The sequence below is a fragment of the Lepidochelys olivacea genome (assembly GCF_965140295.1).
Source record: "Lepidochelys olivacea isolate rLepOli2 genome assembly, chromosome: 28".
In the NCBI taxonomy this organism is placed as follows: Eukaryota; Metazoa; Chordata; order Testudines; family Cheloniidae; genus Lepidochelys; species Lepidochelys olivacea.
In genome coordinates, this window is record NC_140438.1 from 6,753,710 (window position 1) to 6,767,824 (window position 14,115).

The 14,115-nt window shown below is 54.0% G+C and overlaps 1 protein-coding gene across 1 annotated transcript in view; it reads right to left on the reverse strand.

Annotated features, from left to right (window-relative positions):
- Nucleotides 1-2,795, reverse strand: part of LOC311514119 (uncharacterized protein) — a 31,460-nt gene extending 28,665 nt beyond the window's left edge. The window contains exon 1 of the mRNA XM_084616517.1: nucleotides 2,649-2,795. The gene's annotated coding sequence lies outside the window, so the exon portion shown is untranslated. The remainder of the gene's footprint in view (nucleotides 1-2,648) is intronic.
- Nucleotides 2,796-14,115: the final 11,320 nt, after the last annotated feature.

The following is a 14,115-nucleotide window of genomic DNA, read 5'->3' on the forward strand; positions in this document are numbered from 1 at the left end:
CAAAAGGTAGATCCTGCCAGAGCAACCTGATCTCTTTCTGTGAGAAGATAACTAATGTTTTCGACAAAGGAAATGCAGTAGCTCTCATCTATCTGGATGTCAGTAAGGCATTTGATAGAGTTCCACATGGGAAACTATTTGTTAAATTGGAGAAGATGGGGACTAATGTGAGCACTGAAAAGTCGATAAGGAATTGGTTACAGGGGAGACTACAAGGGGTCATACTGAATGGTGAGTTGTCAGGCTGGAGGGAGGTTACTAGTGGAGTTCCTCAGCGATCAGTCTTGGGACCAATCTTATTCCACATTTTTATTAGTGACCTTGGCACAGAAAGTGGGAGTGTGACACAAAGCTGGGAGGGATTGCCAATATGGAGGAGGACAGGAATATCATCCAAGAAGATCTGCATGACCTTGAAAGCTGGAGTAATAGAAATTGGATGAAAATTAATAGTGCAAAATTATGCATTTAGGAACTAACAACAAGAACTTTTGCAATAAGCTGGGGAGTAATCAGTTGGAAGTGACAGAGGAGGAGAAAGACCTCGGTGTATTGGTTGATCAGAGGCTAACTATGAGCTGCCTTATGAGTGGAGACTCAAAGAGCTTGTCTCGTTAAGCCTAACTAAAAGAAGGCTGAGGGGAGATAGGATTGCTCTCTATACATACATCACAAGGATAAATACCAAGGAAGGAGAGGAGTTATTTAGGTTAAGCACCAATGTTGACCCTAGAACAAATGGATACTGGCCGTCAATAAGTTTTTGCTTCAAATTAGGCGAAGGTTTCTAACCATCAGCGTGAAGTTCTGGAACAACCTCCCAAGGGGAGCAGTAGGGGCAAAATACCTAACTGGCTTCAAGACTGAACTTGATAAGTTTATGGATGGGGTGGTAGGATGGGACTGCCTACAATGGCATGTAGTCAGTCTGCAACTCCTAGCAGCAAAAAATTCGGGGAAGGGGTTGGAAGAGGCGGGGCAGGGGTGGGGCCACATGGAAGGGGTGGAATGGGGGCGGGGCCAGGAGCAGTGAGGGGGGGTGTCAGTGATGTAGCCCTCGGGCCAATGCACTAGTCCTCCTGTGGCCCTCGTGGTCATTTGAGTTTGAGACCCCTGCCCTAGACACTCCCAGACAGGTCTACCTCTAACCTGCTCTTCAAACCCTCCCATGAAGGAAATGTCACAGCCTCCCTTGGAAGCCAGTGCGAGGCAAACACAGACCACAACAACGCCGTGCACACACACGCTGGGCTTGGGGTCAAGGGGAGAGGCAAGAATTCAAACAATCTGGGTTCAGATCCCAGTTTCGCCCCAAATTCTCCATGCAAATTTGAGCAACTCACTTCAGCTCTCTGAGCTTCAGTTTCCCCATCTGTAAAATGGGGAGCAGCCGCCCACCATTTCCCGATTTAGCCTTTGGGGTTTTTGTGGCAAGGACCCTCGGTCGCTGTGGGCACGTCTACCCTGCAGGTGGGCACCGGCGGCCGGCCCGTGCCCGCGGACAGGGGCTCACAGGGCTCAGGCTGCGGGGCTGTTGAATGGGGGTGTCCATGGTCCGGCTTGGGCTGCAGCCCAAGGCCCGGCCCCCTCCCACCTCGCAGGGTCCTCCAGCCCGAGCCCAGACCCCTGCCCTGCCACGAACCAGCCCCTTCGCCCGAGCCCTGGGCGCCCGAGCCGGCGGCATGGGCCAGCGGCGGGCGTCGAATGGCAGGTGGGGGTACCCGGGGGGTCTGCGCAGCCCCTGTCCCAAGGGGGCCCCGACCTCGGTCAGGGCTCTGTAAATCCCGGCATTACAGGCTCCCTGATTTTCTTTGGGGTCCCTGCAGCGCCTGGCAAACCGCGGGGAGAGGATCTTTGTCAGGGCCAGTGCAGGGCCGGGCCCAGCGGGGACACAGATCGCAGCGGAGGTCTCTGGAGCGCCCGGGACCCCGGAGGCCGCACTGGTGGTGCGCTGCCTGGCACGAGGGGGGCCGTGATCTCGGTCCGGGACTCAGTTTTACCTGGCACGAGGGGGGGCCTGATGTCAGCTGGGGAGAAGCGGGGAAATTGGAGGGGATCATAGAGTGATATTTCCATCAACACCCCAGTGGGACGCAGGGAGCCCTGGGCGGGGAACGCCGCCGGGGGGGGCCTGGAGTCAGAAGGTCACTGGCTGGGGGGGGGGGGGGTCTGGGAATGTGACCAGCAGGGAAAATGGGGGGCAGGGGACCCCCCAGACCGGAGACCTGAACTAGGCACGGGCGGAGGGGGGAGGAAACGGGGTACGGGGGGGGCAGAGCCCGTCTCAGGGAGGTGGGGGAAGTGGGGGGGTCACCCGGGCTGCTGCTCGCTGCTGTGGGGACAGAAAGGGGGCAGGGCGGGAGGTCCCAGGGGAGGGGGCAGCGGTAAATCCGAGGGGATCTCAGCCTCCCCCGCCTCTCCCCGCTCCCCGGGGGGGCCCGGCTCCTTCCCCCCCCCCCCGGGCCACGTCCGGGCTGCGCCGAGATTTCCCCCCCCCGGGTCTCCCCCCTCCCCCCCTTTCCCTGCCCCCCCGGTCACCCCCCGCCCGGCCCCCCCCGGGGGCAGATCCCGGCGCTGCGGGAGGCCGGGTCCCCCCCCGGACCCGGGGCAGAGTCACCGCCCGGCCCCCCCGGGGCTCGCTCCGGTACCTGGAGGCTGCAGCGCCGCAGCGGGGCGGGCGGAGCCCGGGGCGGCCCCAGGGCGGCTCCGGCGGGAGCGGGGCCCGGGCCGGGCACGGGGGGGTTAACGAAGGTCTCGCGCCCCGCCGCGATCTGCGCATGCCCAGAGCTCCAACCGCTCCCCGGCCCCGCGCGAGCCCAGCCCGGCTCCACCTCCCCCCTCCGACGTCACTTCCGCTCCCGGGGGAGTCAGGCACTACATCTCCCAGACTGCCCCGGGCGCCGCTTCCGCCTCCTCCGGCCCAGGGCAGGGCGGGCCCCGGGGTCAGCCTGACCCGCCCCCGCCGGCGCCTTCCCGCGCCTCAGGCGGACTCTGGTGCCCGCGCGTCCCGCCCGCTGGGGCTCGAACCAACCGCCCCCCCGGCCCCGCCCCCGCGTCCAACCGTCCTCCTAGCCCCGCCCCCGCGTCCAACCGCCCCCCCGGCCCCGGCCCCGCGTCCAACCGTCCTCCCGGCCCCGCCCCCGGGTCCAACCGTCCTCCTAGCCCCGCACCCGGGTCCAACCGTCCCCCCGGCCCCGCCCCCGCGTCCAACCGTCCTCCTAGCCCCGCCCCCGCGTCCAACCGTCCCCCCGGCCCCGGCCCCGCGTCCAACCGTCCCCCCGGCCCCGCCCCCGCGACCAACCGTCCTCCCGGCCCGGCCCCGGGTCCAACCGCCCCCCCGGCCCCGCCCCCGCGTCCAACCGTCCTCCTAGCCCCGCCCCCGCCTCCAACCGCCCCCCCGGCCCCGCCCCCGCGTCCAACCGTCCTCCTAGCCCCGCCCCCGCCTCCAACCGCCCCCCCGGCCCCGCCCCCGCGTCCAACCGTCCTCCTAGCCCCGCCCCCGCCTCCAACCGCCCCCCCGGCCCCGCCCCCGCGTCCAACCGTCCTCCTAGCCCCGCCCACGCCTCCAAGCGCCCCCCCAGCCCCGCCCCCGTGTCCAACCGTCCTCCTAGCCCCGCCGCCGCGTCCAACCGCCCCCCCGGCCCCGCCCTCGCGTCCAACCGTCCTCCTAGCCCCGCCCCCGCGTCCAACCGCCCCCCCGGCCCCGCCCCCGCTTCCAACCGTCCTCCTAGCCCCGCCCCCGCGTCCAACCGCCCCCCCAGCCCCGCCCCCGCGTCCAACCGCCCCCCCAGCCCCGCCCCCGTGTCCAACCGTCCTCCTGGCCCCGCCCCCGCCTCCAACCGGCCCCGCCCCCGCGTCCAAATGCCCGACCGGCCCCGCCCCCGCGTCCAACCGTCCTCCTAGCCCCGCCCCTGCGTCCAACCGCCCCCCGGCCCCGCCCCCGCATCCAACCGTCCTCCTAGCCCCGCCCCCGTGTCCAACCGTCCTCCTAGCCCCGCCCCCGGGTCCAACCGCCCCCCGGCCCCGCCCCCGCGTCCAACCGTCCTCCTAGCCCCGCCCCCGTGTCCAACCGTCCTCCTAGCCCCGCCCCCGGTCCAACCGTCCCCCCGGGCCCCGCCCCCGCGTCCAACCGTCCCCCCGGGCCCCGCCCCCGTGTCCAACCGCCCCCCGGCCCCGCCCCCGCGTCCAACCGCCCCCCCAGCCCCGCCCCCGCATCCAACCGCCCCCTCCCGGCCCCCCCCCCTGTGTCCAACCGCCCCCGTGTGAGCGCCCCTCTCATCCCGGTGCCTCTGGTCTCCCCGGGGGCTCCACCGGCCGCTGGGACGGGGGGGTATTACCCCCCTACCCCACCGCAGTCCCGATTTTGGGGTCTTTCTCTTTTATAGGGTCCTAAAACCCCGACCCCCGCTCCCGATTTTGGGTCAGCACAGCTCACCCGGGTTCCACCAGTTCCCACGGTCGTGAGCTGAATCATAGAATCATAGAATATCAGGGTTGGAAGGGACCCCAGAAGGTCATCTAGCCCAACCCCCTGCTCAAAGCAGGACCAATTCCCAGTTAAATCATCCCAGCCAGGGCTTTGTCAAGCCTGACCTTAAAAACCTCTAAGGAAGGAGATTCCACCACCTCCCTAGGTAACGCATTCCAGTGTTTCACCACCCTCTTAGTGAAAAAGTTTTTCCTAATATCCAACCTAAATATCCCCCACTGCAACTTGAGACCATTACTCCTCGTTCTGTCATCTGCTACCATTGAGAACAGTCTAGAGCCATCCTCTTTGGAACCCCCTTTCAGGTAGTTGAAAGCAGCTATCAAATCCCCCCTCATTCTTCTCTTCTGCAGGCTAAACAATCCCAGCTCCCTCAGCCTCTCCTCATAACTCATGTGTTCCAGACCCCGAATCATTTTTGTTGCCCTTCGCTGGACTCTCTCCAATTTATCCACATCCTTCTTGAAGTGTGGGGCCCAAAACTGGACACAGTACTCCAGATGAGGCCTCACCAATGTCAAATAGAGGGGGACGATCACGTCCCTCGATCTGCTCGCTATGCCCCTATTTATACATCCCAAAATGCCATTGGCAATCTTGGCAACAAGGGCACACTGCTGACTCATATCCAGCTTCTCGTCCACTGTCACCCCTAGGTCCTTTTCCGCAGAACTGCTGCCTAGCCATTCGGTCCCTAGTCTGTAGCTGTGCATTGGGTTCTTCCGTCCTAAGTGCAGGACCCTGCACTTATCCTTATTGAACCTCATCAGATTTCTTTTGGCCCAATCCTCCAATTTGTCTAGGTCCTTCTGTATCCTATCCCTCCCCTCCAGCGTATCTACCACTCCTCCCAGTTTAGTATCATCCGCAAATTTGCTGAGAGTGCAATCCACACCATCCTCCAGATCATTTATGAAGATATTGAACAAAATCGGCCCCAGGACCGACCCTTGGGGCACTCCACTTGATACTGGCTGCCAACTAGACATGGAATCTTCGCGCTTCGATGAAAAGACCCTCCAGCAAAGGCACCCCGCCCCGCTCGGCAGACTGCAGCAGATAGGAAATCTGCTGATTCCCCGGCTGGATGGTTCGCCTTGGCACCACCTTTACTGACCTCGCCCTCGTGACATTTGCCAGCTGCAGGGTGCGGGGGTAAGGGCAGAATTAAGGTTGCATTGCAGGGGCGGCCTGTTGGTTTACTGCTCCGTTTCCTGGTTTTCAGAGGGTTTTACCTTCCCCATGATACACATGCTGGGAGGGCATGTGGCAGCAGTGGGGAGCTGTAACTCTGCTCTCATGTAGTTTGGGGGCATTTAACTTCCTTGATTTCTTTTTAATCGACTTTTTTTGCCACTTTTCAGAGTAGCAGCCGTGTTAGTCTGTATTCACAAAAAGAAAAGGAGGACTTGTGGCACCTTAGAGACTAACAAATTTATTTGAGCATAAGCTTTCGCAGGCTACAGCTCACCCTATATTTTCCACTGCATGCATCCAATGAAGTGAGCTGTAGCCTGCGAAAGCTCATGCTCAAATAAATCTGTTAGTCTCTAAGGTGCCACAAGTCCTCCTTTTCTTTTTGCGGATACAGACTAACACAGCTGCTACTCTGAAACCTATGTCTACATTAGAGCTTTTGCTAGCGAGCTATGTCAGGCAGGGAAGGGATTTTTTTTCACACCGATTATCGACAGAGCAATGCTCTCAAAACTCTGAATTAGTGACCCGTCCAATATCTCCATGTAAATTTTAGAGCACTTGAAAATCGTTTTCTGAAGACAAATGTTGGTATCAAGGCAAGATTTTGAAGAGAAACTCCTGCAGAATGTAAGAAAAATCCACAATGCACATTGTCAGAAAGTTGTCGGTGATAGGGCTCAGACTCAAATGCGTGATACAGCTCAGGTTAAATGGCCATGGCATGTCCTCTTGAACCATCCCATTACTGTGACAGCAGATGGCTGGAGGCCCTCTAACTTTAAAGACCTTCATCTTGCTGCACATGTGAATCTCAGTCTCTTGACTCATCATTTGATGATGTTGTAGGGAGGAGGGTTTTAGGTTTATTAGGAACTGGGGAGCCTCTTGGGAAAGGAGGAACCTATACAGGAAGGATGGGGTCTGCCTAAACCAAAATGGAACCAGACTTCTGGCATGTAAAATTAAAAAGTTCATAAAGGGGATAAGGAGGACTTGTGGCACCTTAGAGACTAACCAATTTATTTGAGCATGAGCTTTCGTGAGCTACAGCTCACTTCATCGGATGCATACCGTGGAAACTGTAGTACAAACTGTAGTAGAAACAAGTACTCCTTTTCTTTTTGCGAAGACAGACTAACACGGCTGTTACTCTGAAACCTGTCATAAAGGGGATATTAAACTAAGGGCTGAGGGAACGACAATAGGAGTGAAGGAACACATGGTTTGGACAGAGGCATGCCTTAGGGGAGGATCGCTGAATGGGGATTCTGTATACCTAGTAAAGAGGAAAGGACAGAAGTTCATAAAGTAGAGGTAGTAGCTGAAGAGAAACTGTCAAATGAGAAAGAGTCCAATTCCATCGCATGAAGGCAGACAACTAAATATTGACAAATGTGATAGGCTGTTGTGTACAAATGCAAGAAGGCTAAATTCTCAGCTGAGTGTCCTTGAATACCTGGTTTTAAATGGGTTTGATTATTGATTATTATTGATTGATTATTATTCCACCAAGCTCAGTACTACCTATTTTTATCAATGGGACATGGTAATATCACAATACAAAATATATAGGAATGACAGAATAGGTTGTGCTTGGAGTTTTACCCGCACTGTGTAGGGCACCCCACCTCTATCCTGCCAAGGGCTGGGGGTGTGAGATACCTATCCTTACTCAGGGGGCTCCGGAAGAAACCTGGTCAATTTAAGTACCAGCCCTTTCCCATGGGGCTCAGTGCCCTACAGGTTTACAGGACCTTTTCCCAGTGAAAGAGCCTTACACAGCTGTGCTCTAAACATCTGTTTATTAGCAACACACACAACACATATACCAAGCAAACTTCTTACGCTCACCACTCCCAATATACAGACAGATTTCTGCCAATGGCCAGTCAGGATCCACTCATCTGGGGGTTCCCAGCGCCCATGCACATCATGGTCGTGTTGTGGGTATGATGTTTTGCAGCTTGTTTTAACAGGTAGCTGCAAGCACGGACTTACTTTCCCAGCCACGAGATTACAGTGGGGGGTGTTGAAATGCCCATAGTGATTCTGGGAGACCCAGCGTACCCCTTACAGCCATGGCTCATGAAACCTTACACGGGACACCAGGAAAGCAGTAAGGAGTGGTTCAACAACAGCTGAGTAGGTGCTGGATGACAGTGGAATGTGCCTTTGGCAGATTAAAGGTGCACTGGTGATGCCTTTATGGAAGGTTAGACCTCAATGTGGATAATATTCCAATGGTCATTGCCGTGTGCTGTATGTTGCATAATCTCTGTGACGCTATGGGTGAAAGGTTTGCTCGTGGGTGGAGTGCTGAGGCAGACCGCTTGGGCACTGATTTTGAGCAGCCAGATACCAGGGCTGTCAGAGGAGCCCAGAGGGGAGCTATTCGAATTAGGGAGGCTTTGAGGCAGCACTTTGACAATGACCTCCAGTAACATATATCTCTTTCTGAGTTGGTTCGATGTTACATGCCATGTTGTTTTCCTTGGGGGCAATGGTGACATTTGGGGCCTTCGATTCCTGTAATAAAGTGATTCAAATGCCTGTGAATGTATTGGCACTTCCTGTTATCTCACCGTATAGGAAAAAAAAATAAAGAGGATTTACCATTATAAAAGTTTGCTTTCATTGCACAAGAAACAGCACACACATGTGGCTACCGCCAGAGCCAGTGTCCGACCTGTGGCATCCCTGCACCACAGCCAGGACCTGGAAAGGAAGCCTGGGATATGTGAGGGAGAGACTGTGAATTGCCCTTATGTTCCAGAGACTCGCTGTATGGGGAGACGAATCCATGCTATCAGAACTCCGTTCCAAAAGACAAAATGCCAAAATATTTGCAAAATTCTCCAAGGACATGATGGACAGAGACCACAACAGGGATCTGCAGCAGTGCCACGTGAAAACTGAGCTCAAACAAGCCTACCAAAAAACGAAAGAGGCAAATGGCTGCTCCGGGTCAGAGCCCCAGACATGCCGCTTCTATGATGAGCTGCATACAATTTGGGGGGGGAGGGGGCTACCACTATCCCATCCCTGTCCGTGGACACCTGCAAGCGGGGAGTCTTATGCAACAGGGATGAGGATTTTGGGGATGAAGAAGAGAAGGAGGAGGAGGATAGCACAGAGCATGCAAGTGGAGAAACTGTTCTCCCTGACAGCCAGGAACTGTTTATCACCTCGGAGCCAATACCCTCCCAACCCTCCCAAGGCAGGCTCCCGGACCATGAAGCCAGAGGAGGCACCTCTGGTGAGTGTACCTTTGTAAATATAATACATGGTTTAAAAGCAAGCGTGTTTAATGATTAATTTGCCCTGAAGACTTGGGGTGCATTTGCGGCCAGTACAGCAACTGGAAAAGTCTGTTAACGTGTCTGGGGATGGAGTGGAAATCCTCCAGGGATATTATTAAGGGGACACTCAGAGATGGCTATTCCTACTGGGCTGTTTTCCGGTGGCTGAAAAGAAATCATCCCCGCTGTTAGCTATGTTGCCGGGGGGGGGGGGGGGGGCGTTCATGTTTGGCTGGCAGGAATCTTCCCTGATCCTAGTCATGCAGTAGGGGGAGGGGTGAAGCGATCATCTGAGAATTGGGGGGGTGGGGGTAGTTGGGTTTGTGCTGCACATTAACCCGAAAACCGCAGCCCCTCCTTTTAAATGGCAAACCCAACGGGTGCTTGGTATGGGAAAGGAGGGCACTGCTGTTTGAAACCATTCCCACATGTTATGAAGGTTAAAGAAGCCAAAAGACTGTGGCTTACCATGGCTGCTTGCAAGTCGAATTCTGTTGCCCGGCCCTGCATGTGTGATCTCTCACACCAAACCGGCAGGCCCTCAATATAAGAGGAAAAATGCGACCTTTTACCGAAAGCACATCTGCTCTGTCATGTTAACAGCTTGGTTCACCATGAAAGTGTCATAGAATCATAGAATCATAGAATATCAGGGTTGGAAGGGACCCCAGAAGGTCATCTAGTCCAACCCCCTGCTCAAAGCAGGACCAATTCCCAGTTAAATCATCCCAGCCAGGGCTTTGTCAAGCCTGACCTTAAAAACCTCTAAGGAAGGAGATTCTACCACCTCCCTAAGTAACGCATTCCAGTGTTTCACCACCCTCTTAGTGAAAAAGTTTTTCCTAATATCCAATCTAAACCTCCCCCACTGCAACTTGAGACCATTACTCCTCGTTCTGTCATCTGCTACCATTGAGAACAGTCTAGAGCCATCCTCTTTGGAACCCCCTTTCAGATAGTTGAAAGCAGCTATCAAATCCCCCCTCATTCTTCTCTTCTGCAGGCTAAACAATCCCAGCTCCCTCAGCCTCTCCTCATAACTCATGTGTTCCAGTCCCCTAATCATTTTTGTTGCCCTTCGCTGGACTCTCTCCAATTTATCCACATCCTTCTTGAAGTGTGGGGCCCAAAACTGGACACAGTACTCCAGATGAGGCCTCACCAATGTCGAATAGGTGAATGTCTACCCATTGTTCTCTAAAATTTATCTTTTTAAATACTACTCTCCCTTTTTTTCCTCCCGCAGCTGCAGATGTTTCAACGCTCCCCCTATCATCTCCGTCCTAGAGGCTAGCGCAGATAAGGAGAAAAAAATGTACTCACGTTGAAATGTTCTCTGAGCTCATGCAGTCCTCCCGCACTGAAAGAGCTCAGCAGAATGCATGGAGGCAAACAATGTCAGAGTCCAGGAAAGCAGAAAATGAACATGAGGATAGGAGGGATGAGCGAGATGAGAGGTGGCAGGATGCCATGCAGAGGCTACTGGGGGATCAAACTGATATGCTCTGGCACCTGGTGGTGCTGCAGAAAAGGCAGCAGGAGCACAGATCGCCGCTGCTGCCCCTGTGTAACTGCCCACCCTCCTCCCCAAGTTCCATAGCCTCCTCACCCAGACGCTTAAGAATGCGGTGGGAGGGGGGCTCTCCGGGTACCCAACCACTCCACCCCAGAGGACTGCCCAACCAACAGACAGCTGGCATTCAATAAGTTTTGAAGTGCAGTGTGGCCTTGTCCTTCCCTCCTCCACCAACCCACCCGGTGTTTTTCTCCTCCCCCACCCCTCCCGGGCTACCTTGGCAGTTATACCCCTATTTGTGTGATGAATTAATAAAGAATTCATGATTTTGAAACAACAATGACTTTATTGCCTTTGCAAGCGGTAATCGAAGGGGAGAAGGTGGTTGGCTTACAGGGAAGTAGAGTGAACCAAGGGGGCGGGTTTTCATCAAGGAGAAACAAACAAGAAGTGTCACACAGTACCCTGGCCAGTCATGAAACTGGTTTTCAAAGCTTCTCTGATGCGCAGTGCTCCCTGCTGTGCTTTTCTAATAGCCCTGGTGTCTGGCTGTGCGTAATCAGTGGCCAGGCGATTTGCCTCAACCTCCCACCCCCCCATAAACATCTCCCCCTTACTCTCACAGATATTGTGGAGCACACAGCAAGCAGCAATAAAAATGGGAATACTGGTTGTGCTGAGGTCTAACAGAGTCAGTAAACTCCACCAGCGCGCTTTTAAACGTCCAAATGCACATTCTAAAACCATTCTGCACTTGCTCAGCCTAGCTGAACAGCTCCTGATGACTGCCCAGGCTGCCTGTGTACGGCTTCATGAGCCAGGGCATTAAGGGGTAGGCTGGGTCCCCAAAGATAAGTATAGGCATTTCAACATCTCCAACAGTTATTTTCTGGTCTACGAAGTAAATCCCTTCCTGCAGGTGTTTAAACAGACCAGAGTTCCTGAAGATGCGAGAGTCATGTACCTTTCCCGGCCATCCCACATTGATGTCGGTGAAAAGTCCCTTGTGATCCACCAGTGCTTGCAGCACCACTGAAAAGTACCCCTTGCGGTTTATGTACTGGCTGCCAAGGTGATCCGGTCCCAAGATAGGGATATGGGTTCCGTCTATGGCCCCACCACAGTTAGGGAATCCCATTGCAGCAAAGCCATCTAGTATGACCTGCACATTTCCCAGAGTCACTACCCTTGATAGCAGCAGCTCAGTGATTGCGTTGGCTACTTGGATCACAGCAACCCCCACGGTAGATTTGCCCACTCCAAATTTATTGCCGACTGACCGGTAGCTGTCTGGCATTGCAAGCTTCCACAGGGCTATCGCCACTCACTTGTGAACTGTGAGGGCTGCTCTCATCTTGGTGTTCTTGCGATTCAGGGCAGGGGAAAGCAAGTCACAAAGTTCCATGAAAGTGCCCTTATGCATGTGAAAGTTTCGCAGCCACTGGGAATCATCCCAGACCTGCAACACTGTGCGGTCCCACCAGTCTGTGCTTGTTTCCCGGGCCCAGAATCGGCATTCCATGGCATGAGCCTGCCCCATTGCCACCAGGATGTCCAAATTGCCAGGGCCCATGCTTTGAGAGAAGTCTGTGTCCATGTCCTCATCACTCTTGTCACCGCGCTGCCGTCGCCTCCTCGCCTGCTTTTGCAGGTTCTGGTTCTGCACATACTGCAGGATAATGCGCAAGGTATTTACAATGCTCATAACTGCCGTGGTGATCTGGCGATTGACTACATGTACCCAAAACCACCTGTGACAATGTTTTTGCTCCATCAGGAATTGGGAGCTTAACCCAGAATTCCAATGGGCGGCAGAGACTGTGGGAACTGTGGGATAGCTACCCACAGTGCACCACTCCATAAATCAATGCTAGCCATGGCAGTGAGGACACACAACGCCGACTTAATGCGCTTAATGTGGACATATGCAATTGACTGTATAAAATCGATTTCTAAAAATTGACTTATATAATATCAACCTAATTTCATACTGTAGACATACACTTGGAGTAATTTTACACTTCTCTGGAGTAGAATTCTTCACCAACCACACAACATATCAGTAGCGATAGTGAGGTATAACGCCCCCAAATATACCCTTTTATTTCTTTAATCTGGTGGCACAGATTTAAATTAGGGATTAAATTCAGGTGCTGCTTAGATTCCGTGTAAGACACCAAATGTCAGGTATCTATTAACAATAGTGTCTTTCTGCAGGTATATCACATTCCACATGGATTTCATTTTCTACACGTTTGCAACATCTCCCAGGGGTGAGCTGAACAGCAATGTCACTTCCATTTTTCCCCATCTCTACCTAGATAGGGATTGCATTTCCCAAATCATAGGCAACATGCACCTGATTAGGAAGGAGATATCTTCAGGAGCGACCTCCTGCGGGCCTGGGCCACAACTGCTTTGGGAGCCAAATGGATGGGTATTTTGCTTAGTTACAAGTCATTTACTAGGGAATCCTCTTCCCAGCCTTTCAGAGAAAATATTGACCTAACCAATTGAACAACAGGTGGGATTGGGATGGTGATGGGGAGTAAGGGAATCCCTCTGACTGACCCTATCTTCTTCTGTTGTTACAGACAGTGAATTGACATTTTTCCCTATCCCTGCCCCATTCCTACTCTTTATTATAGTTGAATATATTTTAAGGGAGGAAAATGGTAGTAAAAATATCTGCTCTCCAGCACAACCTGATGCAACAACAGAGCAACTGGGAATGAAACCATTTGTTCCTGAAGTGGGAACTTGATGACTAACAATTGCTTTGAAATGTGGGAACAGTATAACCGTGATACTCAGGGTTTGTTTAGACTAGGAAAAGTGATAGAGTTTAGGTCAGGTCAAGGGGAAAGCCAATGACAACCACGGCACCTGGACTGCATCTGCTCTACCACTATAATTGTCTTTTTACACCAAGATCACTCACGTGAGGAGCCAAAGCCATGTACAGCCCTAGTGGATGTAAGGCACAGGTAGTTTTTGCCTCAGTGTAGCTTCTTAGGATCAAACCTCTCTCTCCCACCTGGAGATGATGAACATACTAAACTGGGAGGAGTGGTAGATACGCTGGAGGGGAGGAATAGGATACAGAAGGACCTAGACCAATTGGAGGATTGGGCCAAAAGAAATCTGATGAGGTTCAATAAGGATAAGTGCAGGGTCCCGCCCTTAGGACGGAAGAATCCCATGCACCGCTACAGACTAGCGGCCGAATGGCTAGGCAGCAGTTCTGCGGAAAAGGACCTAGGGGTGACAGTGGACGAGAAGCTGGATATGAGTCAGCAGTGTGCCCTTGTTGCCAAGAAGGCCAATGGCATTTTGGGATGTATAAGTAGAGGCATAGCGAGCAGATCGAGGGACATGATCGTTCCCCTCTATTTCGACATTGGTGAGGCCTCATCTGGAGTACTGTGTCCAGTTTTGGGCCCCACACTATAAGAAGGATGTGGATAAATTGGAGAGAGTCCAGCGAAGGGCAACAAAAATGATTAGGGGTCTAGAACACATGAGTTATGAGGAGAGGCTGAGGGAGCTGGGATTGTTTAGTCTGCAGAAGAGAAGAATGAGGGGGGATTTGATAGCTGCTTTCAACTACC